Below are 24,826 nucleotides of genomic sequence, written 5' to 3' on the forward strand. Positions count from 1 at the left end.
GATATGGGTGTGGATTTGAGAACACACAAGTTCAAACCTGGCGCTTAGAAACATTAAGAACAATAGGTTAGAATGATAGGCTAAATAAGTGTCAGGAAGGCAGAATGTAGTTTATCTTCTCTTTCTTTGAAGGAATATTGGTTTTTCAATTGCTAAATATTTTAGTATGTTAAAAAGACCCAATGTTGTTGATGGCAACCATTACGTCGTAAACTAACTGGTTATCTAAATTTTGGAACTGTGTAATGGTGTAGTTTTTACAGCCCTGATGCTTAAGCCTTAACAGCATGGTGTAGTGGTTATGGGCAGGTGGATTCTAATCTGGAGAACCAGGTTTGATTCCCCACTCCTCCTCCTCCTCCTCCTCCTCCTCCTCCTGCTGCTGCTGCTGCTGCTGCTGAAACTGCCTTATTTAGAAGAATGCTTTGAGGGTTTTGGAGAGGTGTCAGCCCGAAGATGGGTTTCATGTGTTATTCATGCCCTTTGTGCATTATTCTAGCTTTTGCCAGTTCAGCAATATAACCCTTCCCCCACTAGACCACCTGGGGTACATCTTGTGTGCCATCTTGTTTCTACAAGTGGCCACCTGGACTCTTACAGGAATTTCAGAGCCTTAAAGTGGTGGTCCTCTCCTGTAGTCTGTCTCTGAATCTGGAGCTTTTGTTAGCTGTTGTGGCAAACTGCCACAACGCTACTCTCCTCCATGAATACACCCAACCCTCTTTAAAAACCACCCACCCAAGTGGCCGTTGTTTAATTATGTATTTGTGCGAAGAACAGCTTTCTTTAGCCGTGAGTATACTGTGCCAGTGTGTGTAGTGGTTAAGAGCAGGTGGATTCTAATCTGGAGAACCGGGTTTGATTCCCCACTCCTCCACTTGAGTGGCAGAGGCTTATCTGGTGAACCAGATTTGTTTCCGCACTCCTACATTCCTGCTGGGTGACCTTGGAACTCTTGCAGCTCCACCTGCCTCACCAGGTGTCTGTTGTGGGGAGAGGAAGGGAAAGGAGCGTGTAAGCCACCTTGAGTCTCCTTACAGGAGAGAAAGTTGGGGTATAAATCCAAACTCCTCCTCCTCCTTGCTGATACTAAATTCATCTTCACGATCCTATATGCAGTCCCATGGGGAGGAGACTGCGCTTGCGTTGGCCAGTTGCAGAGAAGAGTAACAAGCTTCTCAGTAGATCTTCACTCTCCAAAGGACCTTCTTCCCCTCCCTCCTTGAGCAAAAGGCAGGAAAATTCCTGCCATAATGGCCACGAGGGAGGAGAGAGAGCCATTCCTTCTGCTCTCTTACCACTGACTACGTTTCTTAAGAACATAAGAACTAGCCTGCTGGATCAGACCAGAGTCCATCTAGTCCAGCACTCTGCTACTCGCAGTGGCCCACCAGGTGCCTTTGGGAGCTCACGTGCAGGATGTGAAAGCAATGGCCTTCTGCTGCTGCTGCTGCTCCTGAGCCCCTGGTCTGCTAAGGCATTTGCAATCTGAGATCAAGGAGGATCAAGATTGGTAGCCATAGATTGACTTCTCCTCCATAAATCTGTCCAAGCCCCTTTTAAAGCTATCCAGGTTAGTGGCCATCACCACCTCCTGTGGCAGCATATTCCAAACACCAATCACACGTTGCGTGAAGAAGTGTTTCCTATTATTAGTCCCAATTCTTTCCCCCAGCATTTTCAATGAATGCCCCCTGGTTCTAGTATTGTGAGAAAGAGAGAAAAATTTCTCTCTGTCAACATTTTCTACCCCATGCATAATTTTATAGACTTCAATCATATCCCCTCAGATCGCCTCCTCTCCAACCTAAAGACTCTCAAATGCCGCAGCCTCTCCTCATAAGGAAGGTGCTCCAGTCCCTCAATCATCCTCATTGCCCTTCTCTGCACTTTTTCTATCTCTTCGATATCCTTTTTGAGATGTGGCAACCAGAACTGAACACAGTACTCCAAGTGTGGTCGCACCACGGCTTTATATAAGGGCATGACAATCCTTGCAGTTTTATTATCAACTCCTTTCCTAATTATCCCCAGCATAGAGTTTGCCTTTTTCTTGGTGGCTGGCCTGCGCATGTGTTGTGTCCCCTCCTAAGGGGAGGGCCTGCACATGTGACCACTCAAGGAACAGCCATTATAGGTATGTGCAACCCAGTTTCTCTCATCTTAGAAAAGAGGGATGAACACCTGGGTGTCTGTCTCTGCGCTCTGGAATGTACATAACTTTATAAACCTCTGTTGTGTCTCTCATGGTAGTCTCCCCCACAAAAAAAAACCCCTAAAAAGTCTCAAGCACGCAGTTTTTCTTCACAGGGAAGGATCCAATCTCTCAGTCATTGTAGTTTCCTTCTCTCTGTACATTTTTTGGGTGGTGCAGTGTTCTTTTCGAGATGGGGTGGCAGAATCAAGCACATAATTCCAAATGCGGTAGATTAATGGCATCGGTTCTCATATTTTCTTTTCCTCTCCTAATAATTCCGATCTTAGAGATTGCGGCACGCCACGCACTGCGACTTTTGCATATGTTGCCCTTGGGTTTCTGCTCCCAAAATGGCAGCATGACCATTTGTCTCCTAACGGCATCTGTGTGCACAGACTGGCCCTGAGAACGCCGCATTGCTTTCCTTTAAAGGAGAAATGTGCACCACCAAAGAAGTTTCCATTCTAGCTGGAATCTGAGTGATCAAATCTTTCAGCCACCCAATATTTATTCACTTAATTGGGAGGAATTTAAGAGTAAGTTATGCGTTTGAATGAGAACATCTATAATTCATTTAAAGCAGATCGCCTGCCCCTGGGCGCCATCCATTTTTTACAATCTCCTGTGAACATTTTCTATAGGGTTTGAGGTACGCACACATTATACCTCTGGTTTCTTAATTATTTTGAAACTAATTGGCATTTTGTGTGGCTGACATTCATTAACAGATGCCCCAGAAAGTTACGCTTGCTAATGAATGTTCGTTTCCACAAAGCATCATTCCGTGATGAGGTGAACTTTGGGAAAAAATGGAAGGGCAGATGGTATTTCAGACTGGAATCCAGCCTGATTGAAATGTATGTAAAATAAATCTGTCCCTGCCATTGCATTCACCCATTCCTTTAGATTAGTTGTTTAATTTACTTCATGTGTACCACGCTTTCCTCCCCGTTAAAGATGCAAAGCTGTTTACATTGCCCCCCACTCTTTTTTATTTTTTATTTCATTATATTTGATACCCCGATGTTCCCTGCCAGACCCGAGCTCAGGGCAGCTTATACACGTTATTTGAAACAACAATCTTAAAATCACTGGGGTGCTGTGTGGTTTCCGGGCTGCATTATCAAGTATACTTAGTAGAGATTCTCTTCTTCCTTTGATTGCTATTGTAATTGTGTATTGCATCTTCAGAGGATCTGATAGTAGGAATGGAAAGCAAGTGGAGTATATATACTGTGAGGTCAAAAGGTGAGGCCCTCTGAATAGAGTAGCCTGGTATGTGAGTCACAAAGAAGTCACAATCTTAAAATCAGTCACAATCTTAAAATCAGCTTCCATATAAACCTCGCTAAGAAACTTTAACATACAGTAAACATTAAAGATGACGAAAAATGGGTGTCCAACGGGACCTCTACATAGCCTAAAAACACCATCCCCAACTCATTAATTATCTAATTGTTAACCATCAGGATGGGGAAGGGTGGTAGGATAAGAAGACCAGTAATATGGGATGGACCCATGGTGGCCTCAACCAAATTCCTGGCGGAACATCTCCATTTTGCATTTGTATTGCCACAACAACCCTGTGATTGGTCAAGGGTCACCCAGCAAATTTTTATGGCAGAGTGGGATTCACACCTAGGTATCCCAGGCCCTACTTCCACTTTCTAACCACTACACTCGGGTCTCAAAAAGGTTCACCATCACAGGTCTAGGTGGTCCAGGTGGATTCTCTTAAATGAGCAGGCTGCTATAAAGTTAATGATTATTATTAATAAAATGATGAAAAACAAGGAATATATATTTTGAGCGCTGAACACATACACACAAGGCATACAAGAGCTGACTCAGAGAGAAAGGAAGGAGTTGGACAGGGTTTCAGATATGGGTGATATTTACCAGTCTTGCAGAGGACAGGGTCCAATAAAAGCAGCAGCCGAAAGAGAAAAGAAGCGCTCACAAACCTGCTGGTGTTCACAGGGATCTAAGATACGTACACACTATGACTGGCCACACGAGTAATAGTTATAGTCAGAAACGGGCCCTGAGGCAGCATGAGGTAAACTGGTAGGAAGGCCGGAGACAAAGAATTGATTGCTTTTCCATGGTTCTAACAATGAGATGGGAGAAACTTGATGATGAATGGCTGTGATAGACTTGGAGCTTGGAGCACAGATTAAATCATTTTAGGATGAGACTGTGGAGATTAACTAGTCCCATTGTTCAACCAGGCACACCTTGGGCTATGGGAAAACTACAGTTTCCAAACCCTTTCTTTCCCATCAGTTGACACGCAAGATGAAGACCCATAGTCTCTGGGAAGCTGTTCTTTTTCTTCAGAGCTTTGGGTTCCTTGTCAATCTGAACAAAAGCTCCCTGAACCCTACCCAGAGGTTCAAACGTCTGGGAGTCCTGATTGGCCCAGTTTCAAATCAGTTTATCCTGCCTGGCAAGAAGGTGCAAATCAATTATTATTATTATTATTATTATTATTATTATTATTATTATTATTATTATTATTGTCGCCGCCGCCGCCGCCGTCGTTGTCACTACTACTATTATTGTTGTTATTGTTGTTGTTGTTATTATTGTTGTTGTTATTGTTATTGTTGTTATTGTTGTTATTGTTGTTATTGTTGTTATTGTTACTACTACTACTACTACTACTACTACTACTACTATTATTATTATTATTATTATTATTATTATTATTATTATTATTATTATTATTATTATTATTATTATTTAGGTTTATATACCTCCCTCCCCTGGAGGGCTCAGGGCGGTGAACAACATATAAAATAGACCACATATATCAGATTAAAATCCATTAAATATCAGTTAATACAGGCTCTAATAAATATAAACCTTACCCCATTAAAATGCAGCATTCTTAAGATCATATAAAAGATGGCGCCTACTATCAATTCCCTTAAAAACCCCAAATGGAAGGGCGGTAGGATCCACTTGATGTTATAAGGGGAGGGGGCATCAGCGGCTAGTCTCCCCAAAGGCCTGGAGGAACAGCTCAGTCTTACAGGCCCTACGGAACTCATTAAGATCCCGCAGGGCCTGGACAGCTGGCGGAAGAGCGTTCCACCAGGCCGGGGCCAGAGCTGTAAAGGCTCTGGCCCGGGTGGAGGCCAGCTGCATCGTTGAGGGGCCAGGGATCACCAGTAAATTGGCCTCTGCCGATTTACAGGCATACTCCCCTCATGACCTTGTCAGCACGAATGGGGTTGATGATGTCCAACACGGAGGCCATACGATGGGGAGTTTCTAAACGTTCCAGGCCTCTCCAACAATTATTGCAGCCTTTTCGGTGCCAGGCAATGCAAAATATGGATTTGTCTATTCATGGGCCACTTAAAGTAAAAACCAGCCTTCTGTACATAACCTCCATCAGGGCAAGACCTTCCTGGTACAGCAGACCCAACAAAGTTTTCAAAGTCTTCCAGGTTGGGGCACCACATTGGATGGAGTTCCAGTTCATGAATAATGGGAAGCATTTGTATGGAATATGTATTATATACTTTACTACAAAAGTGTTGGTGGTCCTTTGTGTGTTTTGTACATGGAGTTAATGATTACGGTTTTTGTAGGGATTCCAAATGGGAGACTGAGCCATAGGATGTTATTCTGGGTTACTAGACTTTTTGGGGTCTTTTCTAAGCCTCTGTAAAGTGAATGTGATCTCGTTTACAGCAAAGTGGTCCCTTGCCTTGAAGTTCAGTTTGCCTTTCAAGCTGTAATATCGACAATTTTAACGTCTTTTCTTCTGCTCAGGGTATTGGCAAGTGACCAGAGACTAATTAGCCAAGATAGTGTACTTCAGTTATGCTACGCATGAAACCATTTACATCCGAGAAGGGAGACTCTTGCAAATATCTTAATCCTTTCTTCTACACATTATGGGCTGTAGCAGTCTCCAGAGGAATACAAAATTTTGTAAGTTGTTCTGTTCTTGCTTATATCATTTGTACGGCCTGTATAAAAGAAGAGGAGGAGTAGGAGTAATTGGTTTTTATATACCCTGCTTCAGTGGTGGGATCCAAAAATTTTAGTAACAGATTCCCATGGTGGTGGAATTCAAACTGTGGTGAAGCACCAATAGGGCTGGGCGGGGCACGGCGGGGGCGGGGGTGGGCATTCTGGGGGCGGGGCATTCCTGGGCGGGGTTGTGGCAAGGACGCAGCCGCTGCACCGGTCCTTGGGCGGGAAACGAATGCACGCAGGCGCAGGCTGCCACGCACGCCAGTGCACCTCCTGCTAGACTGCTTCAAGTTCTGTACGCAACTGCTGAGAGGAGGGGCATAACTAGGCAAAAATCACGTGGCGAAATCACCAATTAGTAACCCCCTCTCGGCACACACAAATAATTAGTAACCTACTCTCGGGAACCTGTGAGAACCTGCTGGATCCCACCTCTGCCCTGCCTTTCCCTCTAACGTTAAGAAGTCTCAAAGTGGCTTACAAGCTCCATTTCTCGTGAGGTAGTTGGGGCTGAGAGTTTTGAAAGAACTGTGACTAGCCCAGGTCACCCAGTAGGCTTCATGTGGAGGAGTGGGGAAACAAACTTGTTTTCCAGATTAGAATCTGCCACTCTTAACCACTGCAACCCACTGGGTCTATTTCCCATGCTGGTTTCTATTTGCCTTGCCCAAAGAACTTTTCTTCTCTGCCATTTTTCCATCTTCGTTTTCTGAAATTCATGAAGACTGCTATATATGCACAGCTTGCTGTTGCCCCAGCTTTCTGCTTTGTGGTTTATGTTTTCTTTTGGTAAGCCACGTTCATGAGCCATCAGGCACGTTAAAAACAAAACAAACCGAAATTCATTATTTTTGTCAGCAGGCCGTGCCTCAACATCCCTTTTTGATCCGGACTTGTACCACCTTGTGAATCCTATTGCATGTTGTTCCTTTTTTATTTAAAAGCACAAAAACCTTTATATGTATTTTAATACAAGTGTAGGTGCTTATAGCCTTCCCTTTCAAGGAAAAATTAAAAACTGTTCCAGTAACTGGGAGAGGTGGAAATGTTGCTTCGCCAGTCCAGTCTGACTTACTCTCTTCATCTACCGTGTTTCCCCGAAAATAAGACAGTGTCTTATATTAATTTTTGCCCCCAAAGATGCGCTATGTCTTATTTTCAGGGAATGTCTTATTTTTCTGTGTTCTGTTCATCGGGCATGCTTCCAAACAAAAACTTTGCTACGTCTTACTTTTGGGGGAGGCCTTATATTTCGCACTTCAGCAAAACCTCTACTACGTCTTATTTTCAGGGGATGTCTTATATTCGGGGAAACAGGGTAGTTGTGATAGGTGCAATCTCCCTCTCTCCCTCTCTCCCTCCCTCCCTCCTCCAATGCAGTGTGAAATTCTTTTGTATTTGACTACACCATGTTATATGGGTTGGTGGACACTCTTAGTGTGGTTTCTTGGTTGAGACCTGTCTGATTTAGGAGATCCGTCTGGTAGAATATGCTACCTCCAGCATAGCTCGTAATGTCTTCGAAGCATGCAGGCTCCTTCCCATGACAAGGGGGTACCCGTGAGGGGTTGTTGTTGTTGTTGTTGTTGTTGTTGTTAGTATTATTATTATTATTATTATTATTATTATTATTATTAGTAGTAGTAGTAGTAGTAGTAGTATTAGTATTAGTATTTGTTTGTTTGATTTAATGCCCACTTTCTCCTGCTGAAGTGGACTCAGAGTAGCTCATAGTATACTTCTTTACCTAAAATGGAAAAACAGTTACTTAAAAGGGAAAAATAAGACAAAACAAAAAACACTATACCCAGGCTATAATGGCAACCAATAACATGGAGTTAACAACTTAATAACAATACATGGACTCATAAATGAATGTGAAAAAGAAGAAGAGTAGAAGAGGAGTCTGGATTTATACCCCACCTTTTTCTCATGTAAGGAGACTCAAGGTGGCTTACAAGCTCCTTTCCCTTCCTCTCCCCAAAGAACTGTGACTAGCCCAAGGCCACCCAGGAGGCTTCATGTGTAGGAGTGAGGAAACACATCTGGTTTGCCAGATGAGCCTCTGCTACTCAGGTGGAGGAGTGGGGAATCAAACCCGGTTCTCCAGAATAGAATCCACCTCCTCTTCACCACTACACCACACTGGCTCTCCATAAAAAGTCCTTCATAAGAATCTAGTAGAGCAAAGCTAGTCTCATGCAATCATGAGCAGCAAGGAAAACGTCCAGAGAGTCTGTTTCGTGGATATGTGTCCACTCTATCAGCAACGTAATTTTGGCTTGCCCACTGTATTTTTGGGATCACTATTTTCCTATGACATCACATTCAAAGTTGCTAGATGCAGATTTGCTCACGTCTCTTTTCAGTGTCAGGCTAAGTCAGAGAAATGCTCGATGCTGTGCTGCATACGGGTTTGTATTTAGACTGCATGTTAAAAGGTACGTCATAAATTGGAAGCAGCTGGACCTTCCCATTACAAGAAATGACATCATTTCTCCGTTTGACCCATATGCATTATTTTCTTCTGACAGGTCCCGTGGACAATAATGCAAATTGGTCAAACAGAGAAATGATCAGTTCCATACATAACAACAATATACAAACTAAAGATATGCAGGAAAATAAAGAAGACAGCTGGTCTCCGTTGAAAGAATTCTTCGCAAACAGATTTGAAACTGTTTGAACTAAAGTATATACGAAAGTTGTATCTGAAAATTTTAGTTTTCTTTTTCTGGTGTAAAGGACAGGAAGATGTTATGTTATGTTGTTTAAGATAGATGGCTAGTAAAAATCAATTAATAATTTCTAAAAGAATGTTATTACGATTGGTGAAGTCAAACTTAAGTTTAGTTGTATAAGTTGATCATTATGGATATGACAATCCCAAATAGGGATGTATGTATTGGGAAGGGAATCCATCTTACCCTTTTTTAAGTAAACTTCATGTAAAATTTTAATTGTGAGACAATGTATGTCTATTCTGTAATGTTGTTAAGCCAAATAAACATTTATTAAAACCAAAAAAAACCCCACCAACAATATACAACAGATAAACCAGTAGACCAAATCAGATGGCGCTAGAGGTTTAACCAAGGGTGGAACAATTTACCACCACCCCCTCCCAATTTAATGAAAAGAAGGAAAGTATAGAATGGAAAGGGGAAGAAGAGAATCTAGCCATGATGGATCTGTTCCTTTGATAACAGTTTATTTTCAGTGGATACTGTTTCCTTGCAGACATGTCTGTTTCACCCATTTTACCATCTTGCCAATACATTTTCATGCACTGTTCATTGGTCCTCCAAGATCACTGGTTGTCTGCTGTGTGAAAAAGGATGCTGAACTAGATGAGTGATCTAGCAGGGTGGTTCTTTTATCTGCTTTACCTGTATGTTGAAGCGACTTAGATACAATCTTGCAGCGTGAGGCAACCTCTTATTAACAGCCTTGAAATCCAGGATATTGCATTGGCCCCCATTAACGTGGCTTCCAGGTTGCGTTCCCAGGCATGCACTTGGGTGAAGAAGCTGCCCATAATAGTTGTGATTGAAGAAATAAAGACAGAGAGAAAGAAAGACGGGAAAAAATAAAGAAGAAATAAAACATCCTGCAAATTGGAAGCATGTCTCTGGTTTGTAGAAGAAACTGTTATATCTGTTCATGGCTGCAATTTCTAGATTTAAGTACCCACACATTTAGTCACATTGAAAATTAGATACGTTGACCCAGTGTACACCAGAATGCTGTCTGTATAGGGTGTGATGCCTAATTCGCTAAATACAGTCACCTGACACTGTCTTTTTCAGTACAGAGGTTATAGTTTTCTTGTCCTGAAGTAGGGAAGGATGATTTCAGTCTTGTATGGAGACAAGGATATGCTTTAAGGCATATAATGAAATGTAATAATATATCAGAAATACTGAGAACTGTCAATGTCGCACTGGATCAAGCCCAATTAGCTACAAAAATGCTGTATGATTTCAACTTTGTCTTTGTACTATAGGACAGTACTTACTGAATAATATTGGAGGAGATAAAATAAAAATAGGGTAAAATAGGGTAAAATAAAAATAGGATTAGAATGGTATGTAGCATCACCCCAAAAAAATGCCAAAACGCCTTAGCAAAATTATTTTAAAATGCATAATTGTCCTTGTTCCTGGAATAAATAATTTCTATATGAAGGACTGCCTACCCAATTTTGAACCTACCCAACCACTCTGGTCATCTTTGGAAGTTCTGCTTTGCTGTGCCCATCTTATGAGACTAGGCAATAGGCAATCCAGGACCTTCCCTGTCATGGCCCCAAAACTCTGAAATTCACTCCTCAGTGAGATTTGGTTGTCCTCTTCGGTTGCCGCCTTCCACCAGTGGATGCCAACTTTTGTTTCATCTGGCAGTGCCTCTGCGATCATTCTTTTTTTAATTGTTGCTTTTAATGTGTTTGTGTTTTAAGATGGTTTTAATGGTTGGACTGCTTTTTATTAGGTATGTTTTTAACCTGTTAGCTGTCTCGGTGGCTCTGATAAGTGTTTGAATTCTGTATCTGGTGATAAACATATATTCCCCTCTTTTGTAACACCAGAACTCTGGTGAGCTGAGTAGGGGTGGTACTCCTGATTTTGTGTAGGGGAGATAGATAGATAACCCTCCAGTTGTCTAGGCACCAGAGGTGTATCGGGGGTAAAATGGTCCCCAGGTCAACGCCTGCTCCAGGTGCCCCCCTGCCCCCACACCCCACTTCCCATAGCAGCTGGCGATGGTCCCGGGCAGCCTAGCAGGGGTGGGACGAGGGGCAGCCCGTGGCATACTCCTGGCCCTGCTGCTCCTGGCCCCTCCGCTCATGGTGTGTGGGGAGCAACTTTGCGCCCCCTGCATGACTGACCAGCCTGCACCCAGGGACATGTGGCACCACATGTCCCCATGGCCGGTACACCCCTGCCAGGCACCTTTGGTGGGCATCAGCCACTGGGCCTGGGGACAGGGACTGCTGTTCATGCTCACTGGATAGTTCTCCGCTGTGACTGTGACCATCTCTCCTTAAGAGCTCTGGGCTGGAAAATTGACAGTTTTTCCCCTTTGCCGGTAGTTGCCCTGTAGAAGGGATTAAACATGGAGGCTGAATGCTTAAAGAAATATAGCAGCAACATAAGAACATAAGAACAAGCCAGCTGGATCAGACCAGAGGCCATCTAGTCCAGCTCTCTGCTACTCGCAGTGGCCCACCAGGTGCCTTTGGGAGCTCACCTGCAGGACGTGAACGCAATGGCCTTCTGTGGCTGTTGCTCCCGAGCACCTGGTCTGCTAAGGCCTTTGCAATCTGAGATCAGGGAGGATCAAGATTGGTAGCCATAGATGGACTTCTCCTCCATAAATCTGTCCAAGCCCTTTTTAAAGCTATCCAGGTGAGTGGCCATCACCACCTCCTGTGGCAGCACATTCCAAACCCCAATCACACGTTGCGTGAAGAAGTGTTTCCTTGTATTAGTCCTAATTCTTCCCCCCCAGCATTTTCAGCAACTTGTGTGGGTGGGTGTGATAACTGCCATCAAGTTGCTTCCAGCTCATGGTGACCCTACGAATCCGAGTCCTCCAAAATGCCCCTATTCTAGATTTTTATTTTTATTTTTTTAAAAAGGCACTCATAGGCAGACAGAGAAACCTTAGGGAAAGCTGGAACAAGTTTGGTGCTAATATTGTGTACAGTTCTGGGCACTGCAGTTCGAGAAGGATATTGACAAGCTGGAACTGGTCCAGAGGAGGGCAACCAAAGTGGGAAAAGATTTGGAGTCCATGCAGAGGTGGGATCCAGCAGGTTCTCACCAGTTCCCGAGAGTGGGTTACTAATTATTTGTGTGTGCCGAGAGGGGGTTACTAATTGGGTCCGCTTTTCCGTCTCCACGCCCCGAGAGGCATATTGCCTTTGAACGTGAAGGTTCCATATAGCAATTGCGACTAATAATGTAACTCCCTGAACTGGGTTAATCCCTTTCAGGTACTGCAATTCATTGATTCTCAGTCTTTCGTACCTTTTATCTCACCAGTCTCTATCAAAGAACCTGTGTGTTTCACCATTGCTGTGTTCAGATTTGTGAGTTGGAGTATTTTCTATAATGGGATGATGATTTAGAAATGACCTGGTGCAAAAAAAATGTGGGGGGTCGTGGTGGGGTGGCTGCCCATGGGGGTGGGGGGTGGGCATCCATCTCAGGTTTTGCCCAGGGCTCAGGTTTGTCTAGGTACGCCTCTGCCCCCTTTGCTGAGGGGGGGCTGGCGAGGGAACCTGTTACTAAAATTTTTGGATCCCACCACTGAGTCCATGTCCTACGAAGAGAAACTTAGGGAGCTGGGTATGTTTAGTTTGGTGAAAAGAAGGTTAAGAGGTGACATGATAGCCATGTTTAGATATTTGAAGGGATGTCATGTTGGTGAGGGAGCAAGCTTGTTTTCTGCTGCTCCAGAGACTAGGACCAGGAGTAATGGGTTCAAGATGGGAAAGAGATTCCACCTAAACATCAGGAAAAACTTCCTGATGGTAAGGGTTGTTTGACAGTGGAATGCACTACCTCGGAGTGTGGTGGAGTCTCCTTCTTTGGAGGTTTTTAAAGAGAGGCTGGATGGGCATCTGTCAGGAGTGCTTTGATTGTATGTTCCTGCATGGCAGGGGGTTGGACTTGATGGCCCTTGGGGTCTCTTCCAACTCTAGGATTCTATAATAAGGATTTGAGGGAAGCTGATGGGGGGATACAAGCGTACTTCCAATAGCAATGGAACTCTGGTGGACAACTTTTTAAAAACAACAAATAAAACCTCTTCCCTGAAGGTGAAAGAAACTGATATTCATGTGCATTTAAAGCAGCCCACTGAGCCAGAAACGAGCTTTATTGAGAAATGATGCCTGACTTGAAATACAAACAAGCTTTGCAAGATTCGCACATTTGTGTGCTGAGGTAATTCTGGATTTTGGCTGTGCCACTACGGGAAAGCCGTCCAGATGTATGTGGTGTCTGAAGGAATCTCCCAGCTGTCTGGCCCTACAAGCAAAGAGAGCTGTAAAAGATGGACGTATTGGCTCGCCTCTTGCCTTTCTCTGCCTTTCTCTTGGGACTGAGATAGCCTCAGTTATGTCAAACCATACCCTGATCAGAAGCAGCTCTGTGTGGGACTGCCAATTCCCTGGTGGGGTGGGGGATCCTTTCCCCCAGGTCCCATTGCTCACAAGTGCTTGGAGCAGCAAGGAGATATTTTTTAAAGGTAGTATCATGTACTCCCTGGAAGTTCTAACTGGAAGTAACAAAGGAATTTGCCAGAAACATTTTGGTTTTACCATAGAGTTCCCGGCGGTTCCTAGAGCTACCCTGTTCCACTTCTGATAAGAACTTCTAAGTACACAAGGCTGCATTTTTTCAAAGAAAAATTCTTGTGTGACACTTCATCCCCCCCCCCCCCCGCCCCAACTCTTCCACCAATTGAGAGGCAGTTCCTGGTAACCCTCGCTCTGCCAAATGGTTGCAGGCTACACTCTTCTTTGCTTCCTTCATTCTTTCTTCTTTTGTTAATTTTCCGGTTAGTAGTCAGTGTGGGGCTGGAGAAAATTGGTAACCTCCCTCCTGCCCCCCTCCTCCCCCACAATGCCTGTCGGAGCCGCCCTCTGTGTCTGGGGGCCGGGGGAGGGCAGGAGGTGGTCTGCAGGGAGGCTGGGGGGGGCTCCGATGGGGGTTGCTGACTTGTCCATCTGAGCCACCCCCACCCCCTGCCCCAGCATGGAACCAGAAGGGACGGGTCAACATTTGTTTTTATTAATTGATGCATCTGATTAATTTGTGCACCTGAACATGTGTCTTATCAGTCTGCTTTGTGGGTTTGCTCAGCGATGGCTTCTTTTTGGTTCATTTTGTAAAAGCAGACTGTGATTTATTTAAGCTTTGAAGGTTTCTACACATTTTTTTTCATTCTGTTCCTTGCTTTGGGATCCTTTTAATTCATTCTGCTAATGATGGAACCTGTTTCCAGGATTCTTCTTCTAGCAGAAATAATTCCTTGCTCTGAAGGAAAATCCACTTAAACTGGATGGAGACAGAGGCGCATCTAGGCAAACTGGAGCCTGGGGGACAAAACCTGAGTTTGGCACCCCCCCGTATGATGGGGGAGGGGGGCAATTTCGCATCCCCGCCATTGCGCCTGGGGACATTTGACCCTCCCGTTCCCATTGCAGATACGCCACTGGTTATGATGCATCATCATTAATTCCTGTTCTGCTTAAGAAGTATATCTGGTACAATTTCTTTTGTTAGCAATCTTTGAAGTCCTTGGCCGTTTCCGCACGGCCATGCTCGGGGTGTGTGTTGGCAAATATGACACTGACGCACCCTGAACGGTCCCGGTAGGGGCGGGGAAGACAGCGCAGCGCTGTGCTGTCGCCCAAATGCCATAGCTTCCCTCTGACCTTCTGGCGCATCGCCCAGGCCAGGGGACATGCCCCCTGCCCTGCGCGACAGCTCTGGAGTCACAGGGCGGGGGGGGGCATGTCCCCAAACCTGGACAACGCACCGGAAGGTCGGAGGGAAGGTAAGGCGTTCGGGAAAGGGGGGGTGGTGCCTTCCAGCCGCTGCCGTTCGCACGGCAGTGGTTGGAAGCCACTGTTTCCAAAATACCTCGCCCAGGGAGCGAGGTCTGGAAACAGTTGCTTCGCGCCACTCGGAGGTTGCGAGGTCGCCGTGCGAACTCCTCCCCAGGGATGCTGTTTTTAGCGTCCCTGGGTCACTGTATTCTGCCCGTGTGGAAACAGCCCTTGCTTCTGAATATCTGTGACAGTTGAAATAAGGGGCATAGGAACCCAGAGCCTGAAGGTACCTCCAGCGTCATCAAGTCAACTGTCTACACAATGCAGGGAATTCACAACTGCCTCCCTGTTAGGTCTCAACCCTTGAATCAATAAACAGACTCTGGATTGTTGTAATGAAGCACCCAGCTTGCAAGAAGCCAGTTCTGGTGGACCTGGCTTTTGCTATCCTCTTTATTCAGAAATAATCCTTTCTCCCATTTTCCCAAACAATGTGAGAAACAGTTACTTCAGTGCCAAGGCGCCCCAAGGTCAGCAACAGATAGAGATACAGCCACCTGGACTCCTACCCCCACAGAGCAACGGAAACATCCCGTTCTCCATGGGAGAGGAAAGTGTCAGGGGTAAGCCTAGTTATCTACAAAGCATGTGAAACCATAAAGGAAAGATCAAGGGATGAATGTCCCATTGAACAGTGGTAACATATAGCAGGCTGAGTATATATCTTGTGGCTGTTACATTGGTGGGAATGCATCTCAATCACCCAGATTCAATCACCATCCCTATTTTACATTGCAACTACCTACATTGAGTTAGGAATGCACCTCAATCAACTAGAGGCCATCCCTGACACTCCACCACCCACTCTCAGCATCATTGATCCCTGCTCCTTGCTCAGAAAATGGCAAAAAACCCTCTAGGATCCCTGGCCAGTGTGGTTTGGAGGAAATTCCTTCCTGACCCCAGATTGGCGGTCAGCATTACCCTGGGCATGAAAAACGAGCCACGGAAACCGAGCACAGATTCATCTCTTCCTGCAGTTCCCCTCACTATTTGCCTAAGTTCACAGGAATCAGCATTGCTGTCAGACAACCAACTAACTTCTGCATAAAACCCTGCAAAAAATGGAGAGCCAATCACCTCCCGAGGAAGCTAGGTAGGGGAGAAAACTATGAGCATGAGCAAACATAATTTCAGTTATTCCAGAATGACCCTTCTGGATTTGTTGATATTTCTTCTCTATCCTGGTGTTTGTGGCCTTAATCTCTTAAATCCTTGCAAAATACCGTGGCTTTATAGTTTTGTGGGCAGCCTGGAGGATATAGCTTCCTCGTAAATATAATTAAATGTGTGAAAGAAGTGATTAATGCTGCCATCCATTTCAATCCTCAGACGATTCCGTAGTTACAGCGTTGGGCGCAAGTATCTTTATAGGAACCTCCTTTCTGTTTGGAATTCTGTTGCACAAGAAATTCCTCGGCTGTTTGCTCAGTAACTGTACATTACCGGCATACAATGTAATCATAGTGCTTAGGGCTTATACAATAGGGAATTGGAGACAGATTGTCGTGTTGACTTTGGCAATGGGAAACATAAATGTTTCTGTACTCACAAGAGCTACTGTTTTCTTTTTTTTTTGGAATAATTCTAATTACTCGAAGATCCCCTCTTTCAAGAGAACTGTAATGCCTCACTCTTAAAATGTAGCCACTTTCTTTTTTTGTTTCCTTTTTGGCTGCCTTTCGGTGGCTACATTCCAAGTCATTTGATAGTTTTAATGTTCTCGTTCGGAGGAGGGAATGTGAGTTGAAAAAGTTTGCAGGTTGTTGACTTTTTTTAAAAAAAGTTAGTGTTGTCATGCACTTTTATATAAATCTAATCTGGAGGAACCAGGTTTGATTCCCCGGTCTGCTGCTTGAGCTGTGGAGGCTTATCTGGGGAATTCAGATTAGCCTGTGCACTCCAACACACGCCAGCTGGGTGACCTTGGGCTAGTCACAGCTCTACGGAGCTCTCTCAGCCCCACCTACCTCACAGGGTGTTTGTTGTGAGGGGAGAAAGGAAAGGAGTTTGTAAGCCCCTTTGAGTCTCCTATAGGAGACAAAGGGGGATATAAATCCAACTCTCCTCCTCCTCCTCCTCCTCCTCCCAAGGTCACCCAGGGAGTTTCATAGTCTCCTGCGAGCGAAGAGGGAGTTTCATAGCACACTGGGGAATCGAACCTGGGTTTCCAATATTTTAGTCCAGCATACTCACCATGATACTTCACTGGCTGTCATGGTGAAATCCTGTGTGGATTTACTCCCAGTCTGACATGATGGATTGTAGTGATGAACTCTGTATAAGATTTTATGGCAAGCTGCTTGCAGAGCATTTCCAGGTTTAACTGGAAATGCACGCCTAACTGCTCGGGATGCCGTGGCTTTCCTAATTTCCCATCCATCCGTGGACTAAGTACAAGAACTTCTGGACGGTGTGCTTGGTTGCCTGATCCACATGGTGCAAACAGGATGCATTCTCCAACTCAGTGATACTGGGCAGGATTCAGTGAATATTATTCAGTATCTGTGGGTCTTTCTTTCTGTCTGCCCGTCAGTACGTCTTTCTGTCTGTCTGTCTCTGTCTATGAACGTTTCCCATCCAACATCAAAGGCCCTCAGTGGGTTACAGTTAAGAGCAGTTGGATCAGTGGTGGGATCCAAACTGTGGCGTAGTGCCAATGGGGCTGGGCGTGAACACTGACCGGGCATGGGCTGGGCATTCCGGGGTGGGAGCATTCCCATGGGGGGGGGCTTCCCTGGCAAGGGGACGCGCAGCCATCATGCGCTCTCGGTCCTTGGGCAGGAACCAAATGCACGCAGGCGCAGGCTGCCACGCACGCCAGTGCACCTCCTGCTAGACTGCTTCAAGTTCTGCATGCTACTGCTGAGAGGAGGGGCGTAGCTAAGGCAAAAATCACGTGGCAAAATCACCAATTAGTAACCCCCTCTCGGCACACACAAATAATTAGTAACCTACTCTCGGGAACCTGTGAGAACCTGCTGGATCCCACCTCTGAGTTGGATTCTAACCTGGAGGACGGGGTTTGATTCCCTGCTCTCTGCCTGAGTGGCAGAGGTTTATCTGGTGAACCAGATGTATTTCCGCACTCCTACATTCCTGCTGGGTGACCTTGGGCTAGCCACAGTTCTTCATGACTCTCTGAGCCCTACCTACCTCACAAGGTGTCTGTTGTGGGGAGAGGAAGGGAAAGGAGCTTGTAAGCCACCTGTAGTCTCTTTACAGGAGAGAAAGGTGGGATATAAATCCAAACTCCTCCTCCTCCTTCTCCTTCTACACATAAAACAATCTTAGAAGCATCCCCATCCTAACCATCCTAAAAATAATAATCATCCTTCCCCCTTAATGCTCCCCCACCCCACTTCAAAAATTGGGCTGGGGCTGGGGCGGAGTGAGGGGGGAACTGTGCCAGGGATGCACATTCGCCTTGCACCTCCGCCACGCCCCGGAACAACCCAACACCCCCACACACCAGCGCAAGCCTGGGGTGTTGCACCCCACCCGGCCCCCTGGGCCCGATGCCACTGGGCTGGGCTGCACCAATAGAATGCCGCTACAGGGACGGCAAGTACCAAGTAAAAAAGGAAGTATATGGGGACAAGGGGGGAGGCACCACGCAGTGGGATCATCGCAGAAGGCCATTGCTTTCATATCCTGCATGTGAGCTTTCAAAGGCACCTGGTGGGCCACTGCAAGTAGCAGAGAGCTGGACTAGATGGACTCTGGTCTGATCCAGCTGGCTTGTTCTTATGTTCTTATGTTCTTATTCTCATGCACGGGTACAGACGGTGGTCTCGGCAGGTGCCTAAACTCTTGCAGACTCGGCACCTGGCAGACCTCCGAGGGAAAGAGTGTTCCAACGCACTTGGCCCTGATGGGGAGGTTTTTTTGGTCTTCTTTGAACAGCGGATATTTATGCTCCATTTCAACCTGCTTTCTGGAAGCCCTCTTGGTTTCGAAAGGCACGTGGCAGCCTGCGATGCAGAACCTCCCTGGGGCACTTGGAACTCATTGCCCAGTTCCTTGGATCCGGACCAGGGCTTCTGGTTTGTCCCGAAGGAAGCGCTTTCGCTCGATAGCTGCCATCAGTCCTGCCCGAACGGCTTTCGTGGCAGGTTTACGATACGGATGCTTTGCCAAGCTGGAGGGGTTTGCATTTTATGACGACGTTTTCCCTTTATGCTAGGAGTCTCCAGCGTAGTTCCCGTGGGGTCTGTGGCATTATGGTCACTTCCCCATCCTACACATGTCAGCTGGGTCACCTTGGGCATAAGTCCATTGAGAACCTATGGAGGGCTTTATAGGGGTTTTTTTGCGGCGGCGGCGGCAGCACCATCCCCGGCTGCCAGAGCCTTGTAGATTGGGCTGCGTGAGACAGAGTGGAGGAGACTTCTTTTAAGTTAGCAGGTTATTGTAACAACAAAAGAGATGGGTGTTTGTTTGAGAACACATGAGGTCCAACCTGGCATAATCATTAAGAATAATAGGTTGGAATGATAGGCTAAATAGTGTCAGGAAAGCAGAATGTCGTTTATCTTCTCTTTGAGAGCAGCAGTGGCGTGGTGGTTAAGAGCAAGTGCACTCTAATCTGGAGAACCGGGTTTGATTCCCCGCTCGGCCACTTGAGCTGTGGAGGCTTATCTGGGGAACCAGATTAGCTTGTGCACTCCAACACACGCCAGCTGGGTGACCTCGAGCTAGTCACAGTTTTCTCTGACTTCTTGCAGCCCCACCTATCTCACAGGGTGTGGGGAGAGGAAGGGAAAGGACTTTGTAAGCTGCCTTGAGTTTCCTTGCAGGAGAGAAAGGTGGAGTGTAAATCCAAACTCTTCTTCTCCTTCCTGGCACCTGCCAGATGTGCCTGGAAATTAGGTGGGGCCAGGTCAGGCCTTTTGCACAGCAGGGCTTTTCATTGGCTGTTCAGATACAAGCCCTCTGCCATCCCAGTACTGCTTCAGGCCAGTGCCAGAGTAAGCCAGTTAAGTGTAGGAGTGGGGTGAGGAGAAGAAAGCCCTTTGAGTCTTGCGGGCTCTCTCCTGTCCTAAGCACCATCTGTGCAGCCCTAGACCAGAACAAAGAAGGGAAGAAAAACCCTTTCTCTTTCCAGCCAGAACTGGAAAGAGAGCCTGCGTGGTGTAGTGATTAAGAGCAGGTGCACTCTGATCTGGAGAACCAGGTTTGATTCCCCGCTCTGTCACTTCAGCTGTGGAGGCTTATCTGGGGAACCAGATTAGCTTGTGCGCTCTAACACAGCTGGGTGACCTTGGGCTAGTCACAGTTCTTCAAAGCTCTGTCAGCCCCACCTATCTCACAGGGTGTTTGTTGTGAGGGCGGAAGGGAAAGGAGATTTGAGTCTCTGTACAGGAGAGAAAGGTGGGATATAAATCCAAACTCCTCCTCCTCCTCTTCCTCCTCCTCCTCTTCTTCCTCCTCTTCCTCTGATGCTGAGAGAGGTCCAAAGAACTGTGACTAGCCCAAGGTCACCCAGCTGGCGTGTGTTGGAGTGCACAAGCTAATCTGGTTCACCAGATAAGCCTCCACAGCTCAAGTGGAAGAGCGGGGAATCAAACCCTGTTCTCCAGATTAGAGTGCACCTGCTCTTAACCACTACATCCCCATTCGTGGAAATTATCCCAGTCAAGAAAGCCTGCGACAATACATCCCAGTCAAGAGTTTTCCTCCGTTTGATATGAAAGAGGAAAAAGTTTTGGGGCATGCTTTCCCCATGTTTTGCAGCTGGAAAGTAACACCTGTTCTGAGAGAACTCTGCTTTTTGCTGTCTGTGGTGTATCTCTGAACCTACCTGTTTCCCGTTTTCAGTGACAGAATGTGGACTTATCTGCACCACCATTGCTGTTTGGGAGGGTGGACAGGAGGAGGCGCACACAGCCAGCTGCGTGGTGTCCTCAGGGCAAAACCCTTGAGGGCTGAAAACATCTTCTTGCATCAGGCTGGCAAGAGTTGAGCCTGGGAGGTCACGGGGCTTTTAAGAGTGAGCCCGGCATGGGCCTTGCTCTTGTTCTCCCCTTTCTTGCCGAGCAACAGCTTGTCCACCATCCCTGGTCTATCAACTATAACAGTGGTGGCGAACCCATGGCACGGGTGCCAGAGGTGGCACTCAGAGCCCTCTCTGTGGGCACGTGCAAATAGAGTCACACACACACCCCCCCATCTAGGCTGGCCTGGGCCGCTGGGCTCGACTATTAGCATTAAACCTAAGACCTAGTTTTGGGGAAGCAGTGTAGGTAATCCTGTTAAGCACTGGTAAACCTCACTGATTTTCATGCGAAGAACAAAAGCATGATCCTTTACCTGGGAATAAGCTGTTTCTGGCCATGGGGCTTGCTTCTGAGTAAACCCTCCTAGGGTTGTGATTCACCCATTGGAAGAGTTGCACGGTTGCTTCAAAGCAAAGCCACCGACTACCACCAAGCTTACTCCCGAGTAACACACGTCTCAGAGCCAACCGTTTTTTCTAAACTAAAACCTCAGTATTCGGATTAAATTGCCGTGTTGGCACTTTGTGATAAATAAGTGGGTTTTGGGTTGCAAGTTGGGCACTTGGTCTCAAAAAGGTTCGCCATCACTGAACTATAACCATTTACGTTTTCTGAGTTGTATTGTTTCTGTATTTCGCATGATTTCTGCCATAGCTTGATGGGTTGGACATTGAGACAAATCCTTTTGGAGCAGTGGTTCTCAACCTTCCTAATGCCGTGACCCTTTAATACTTCTCATACCCTCATGTGGGGTGACCCCCAACCCTAACATTGATCCATTTTACAGATGGAGAGCACTGATGCAGAGAGTCTTAGGTGACCCCTGTGAAAGGGCATTGGACCCCCAACGGGGGCCCGACCCCCAGGTTGAGAACCACTGTTTGGGAGGGAGGCTGCGCCTGCACACCTGTCCTCCCCATTGTTGGGGCCCCTATTGAGCCTTGGGGTGTGTAACCACTGAGCCATGTGCTCAGGTGGGGGCTGTTGGCCAGCCTACACCTCTGGGTGGCAAGGGGACCAATTGGGTCCAAATCACTTGCCATTTCATGGGTTATCCCCCCAGGAGGCAAGATGGGAGGTGGGATTCATCGGATCTTCTGGTGGGTTGCCTGATGCCGGGATCCGTCCGCATGCTGCGTCTCTGGTCCTTTAGTCTGAACACTAATAAACAAGCAGTGACCGACAAATTGTACCAAACAGATGGTGTTCATGTGTTTTCTATGCCTGTCGTACCTCCCCTCTCGCTGATCCCCTCCTCGAACCGGCTAACAATGTGGTAGGTTCAGGAATTCTCCGAGCACAAATATGCGTTGTCTTCAGCATAGCATAGCAGATGGTGCATTTAATGTGTACAGGTAATGAGCTAGTGACTTTCTCCCTTGCTTATTGGGTTCAGAGAGCAACATCCAATCAGTGGGGGGTGGGGGGGGTGGCCTACTGTTGAGCGCCAGGTCATCCAACCCTGATGGTTGTGACAGATCTTTTTTTCCCCATGGAAATGTTCGGCTAGCTCGTTCCTGTTTACAAATTCATGAAATGTTTGGATTCTGTTTTTAAAAATGACTGAGTGCTGAGCATATGCATTGGGCGTTTGAGAAAATGTTTCGGAGGAATTTGCAAAAATGGTTTTTGACACACGAGTTCTTGTCATCATTCAGAGTTCATAGTTTATTTGGGATTAACCGCCCATGAGACCATACACCCATTTTTAAAACCTTTGACAAAAGGACAAATAGAATTTTGCCAGGTCTACTGCACAGTTTTGATTTAGACCATTAAGAAGCAACCTTGATTTCACCATTTCAACGAAAGGGGCTAATTTAACTACCGTATGGATTAAACCAAATCTGGGAAACTGATCAATACCAGCATTTTTATATGCAGATGATAAAAACATAAGAACTAGCCTGCTGGATCAGACCAGAGTCCATCTAGTCCAGCCCTCTGCTACTCGCAGTGGCCCACCAGGTGGCCTTTGGGAGCTCACGTGCAGGAGGTGAAAGCAAGGGCCTTCTGCTGCTGCTGCTCCTGAGCACCTGGTCTGCTAAGGCATTTGCAATCGCAGATCAAGGAGGATCAAGATTGGGAGCCATAAATCGACTTCTCCTCCATAAATCTGTCCAAGCCCTTTTTAAAGCTATCCAGGTATCCATTAGCCATCACCACCTCCTGTGGCAGCTAGAAGATCGTGTTTCTGCCATCTCACAGAAGGTAGCTAAATTTTGCATACTGGTACACAACAAGCGTAGTTCCTTATTAAAACAAAGAGCCGCACTGTGTGATGAGGACTGTAATAATGCCTGAAGCTAATGTTATTTATTAATAGATTTTATAATGGATTTTAATTTATATTATATTTTTGTATAAGTGGAGTGCTATGTATTCACATGTACTCTGATTTTAAACTATTGGCTGGCCAAAAGGCCGTAATAATAAATATCTATCTCCTGTGGCAGCATATTCCAAACACCAATCACACGTTGTGTGAGGAAGTGTTTCCTTTTATTAGTTCTAATTCTTCCCCCCAGCATTTTCAATGGATGCCCCCTGGTTCTAGTATTGTGAGAAAGAGAGAAAAATTTCTCTCTGTCAACATTTTCTACCCCATGCATAATTTTATAGACTTCAATCATATCCCCCCTCAGACGTCTCTTCTCCAAACTAAAGAGTCCCAAACGCTGCAGCCTCTCCTCATAGGGAAGGTGCTCCAATCCTTCAATCATCCTCGTTGCCCTTCTCTGCACTTTTTCTATCTCTTCGATATCTTTTTTGAGATGTGGCGACCAAAACTGAACACAGTACTCCAAGTGCAGTTGCACCACGGCTTTATATAAGGGCATGACAATCCTTGCAGTTTTATTATCAACTCCTTTCCTAATTTTTATGATCTTGACTTGTATAGAATTAAGATTGGACTGAAATGTTCAATCAGGGCTTCTGAAGATTATTGTAAAACTTGAGCTCTTAAAAATAAATGGTGATAAATCCCAAATTCTGGTATTTTCCAAATCTGCTATAAAACCAAACAAACTTTGGACAATTGGTGTACATAAATTCCAACCAGTGACTAAATTTAGATACTTAGGAATAGTTTCCCAATCAAATCTGCAATGGTTTAAACACATTGAATACTTTAAGCAGAAAGTGGATTTAACATAATTGGCTTTAAGGATTTTTTTTTATGTTAATGGTCCTCAGTGAGTTCTTATGTTTCTCTGTGTGCTTTATTCTGGTAAATCTTAAAAGTTTTTGTTGTTGATCTTGCGCTCATGATTATCCTTTGGCTTTGTAATGTTCTGTCACTCATTTGACTTGGTTACTTTCTGTCACTGAAAATGAGGAATGAGGGGGGGTAGTTCCGAGAGACCCAGTGGTGGGATCCAAAAATTTTAGTAACAGGTTCCCATGGTGGTGGGATTCAAACTGTGGCGTAGCGCCAATGGGGCTGGGCGGGGCACAACGGGGGCATGGCCAGGCATTCCGGGGGTGGGGCATTCCTGGGTGGGGCTGTGGCAAGGACGCAGCTGCTACGCCGGTCCTTGGGTGGGAAACGAATGCACGCAGGCGCAGGCTGCCACGCACGCCGGTGCACCTCCTGCTAGACTGCTTCCAGTTCTGCGCGCTACTGCTGAGAGGAGGGGCGTAACTAAGGCAAAAATCATGTGGCAAAATCACCCATTAGTAACCCCGTCTCGGCACACACAAATAATTAGTAACCTACTCTCGGGAACCTGTGAGAACCTGCTGGATCCCACCTCTGGAGATACCCCATCAATAGCTAAGTGCAAAAATGACGCGATGCTTGCTTTTTGCAGAAAGAGACGTTTGCCTCGACCCCCGAAAAGAACTCCGTCTGTCTACCCTACGTCTAAGTGCTGCTTGGTAAGTTTCCTGTTTATGATTTGGGGGCTCAGACTTCAATATTAACAGAGAATATATCATTTGGAGAGGGGGGCAATAAAAACTGATGTTTGATTGTATTAGTATTGTGCATCTTCTGGGCAGATAGTG

General features: G+C 45.9%; 1 protein-coding gene across 1 annotated transcript in view; it reads left to right on the top strand.

The window, feature by feature from the left end:
* Window positions 1–24,826, top strand: part of LOC125438128 (1-phosphatidylinositol 4,5-bisphosphate phosphodiesterase beta-4-like) — a 257,416-nt gene that overhangs the window by 72,610 nt on the left and 159,980 nt on the right. Inside the window, 1 exon segment of the mRNA XM_048506335.1 lies at window positions 24,631–24,697. The gene's annotated coding sequence lies outside the window, so the exon portion shown is untranslated.

The sequence above is a fragment of the Sphaerodactylus townsendi genome, linkage group LG01 (genome assembly GCF_021028975.2).
Source record: "Sphaerodactylus townsendi isolate TG3544 linkage group LG01, MPM_Stown_v2.3, whole genome shotgun sequence".
Classification (NCBI taxonomy): Eukaryota; Metazoa; Chordata; class Lepidosauria; order Squamata; family Sphaerodactylidae; genus Sphaerodactylus; species Sphaerodactylus townsendi.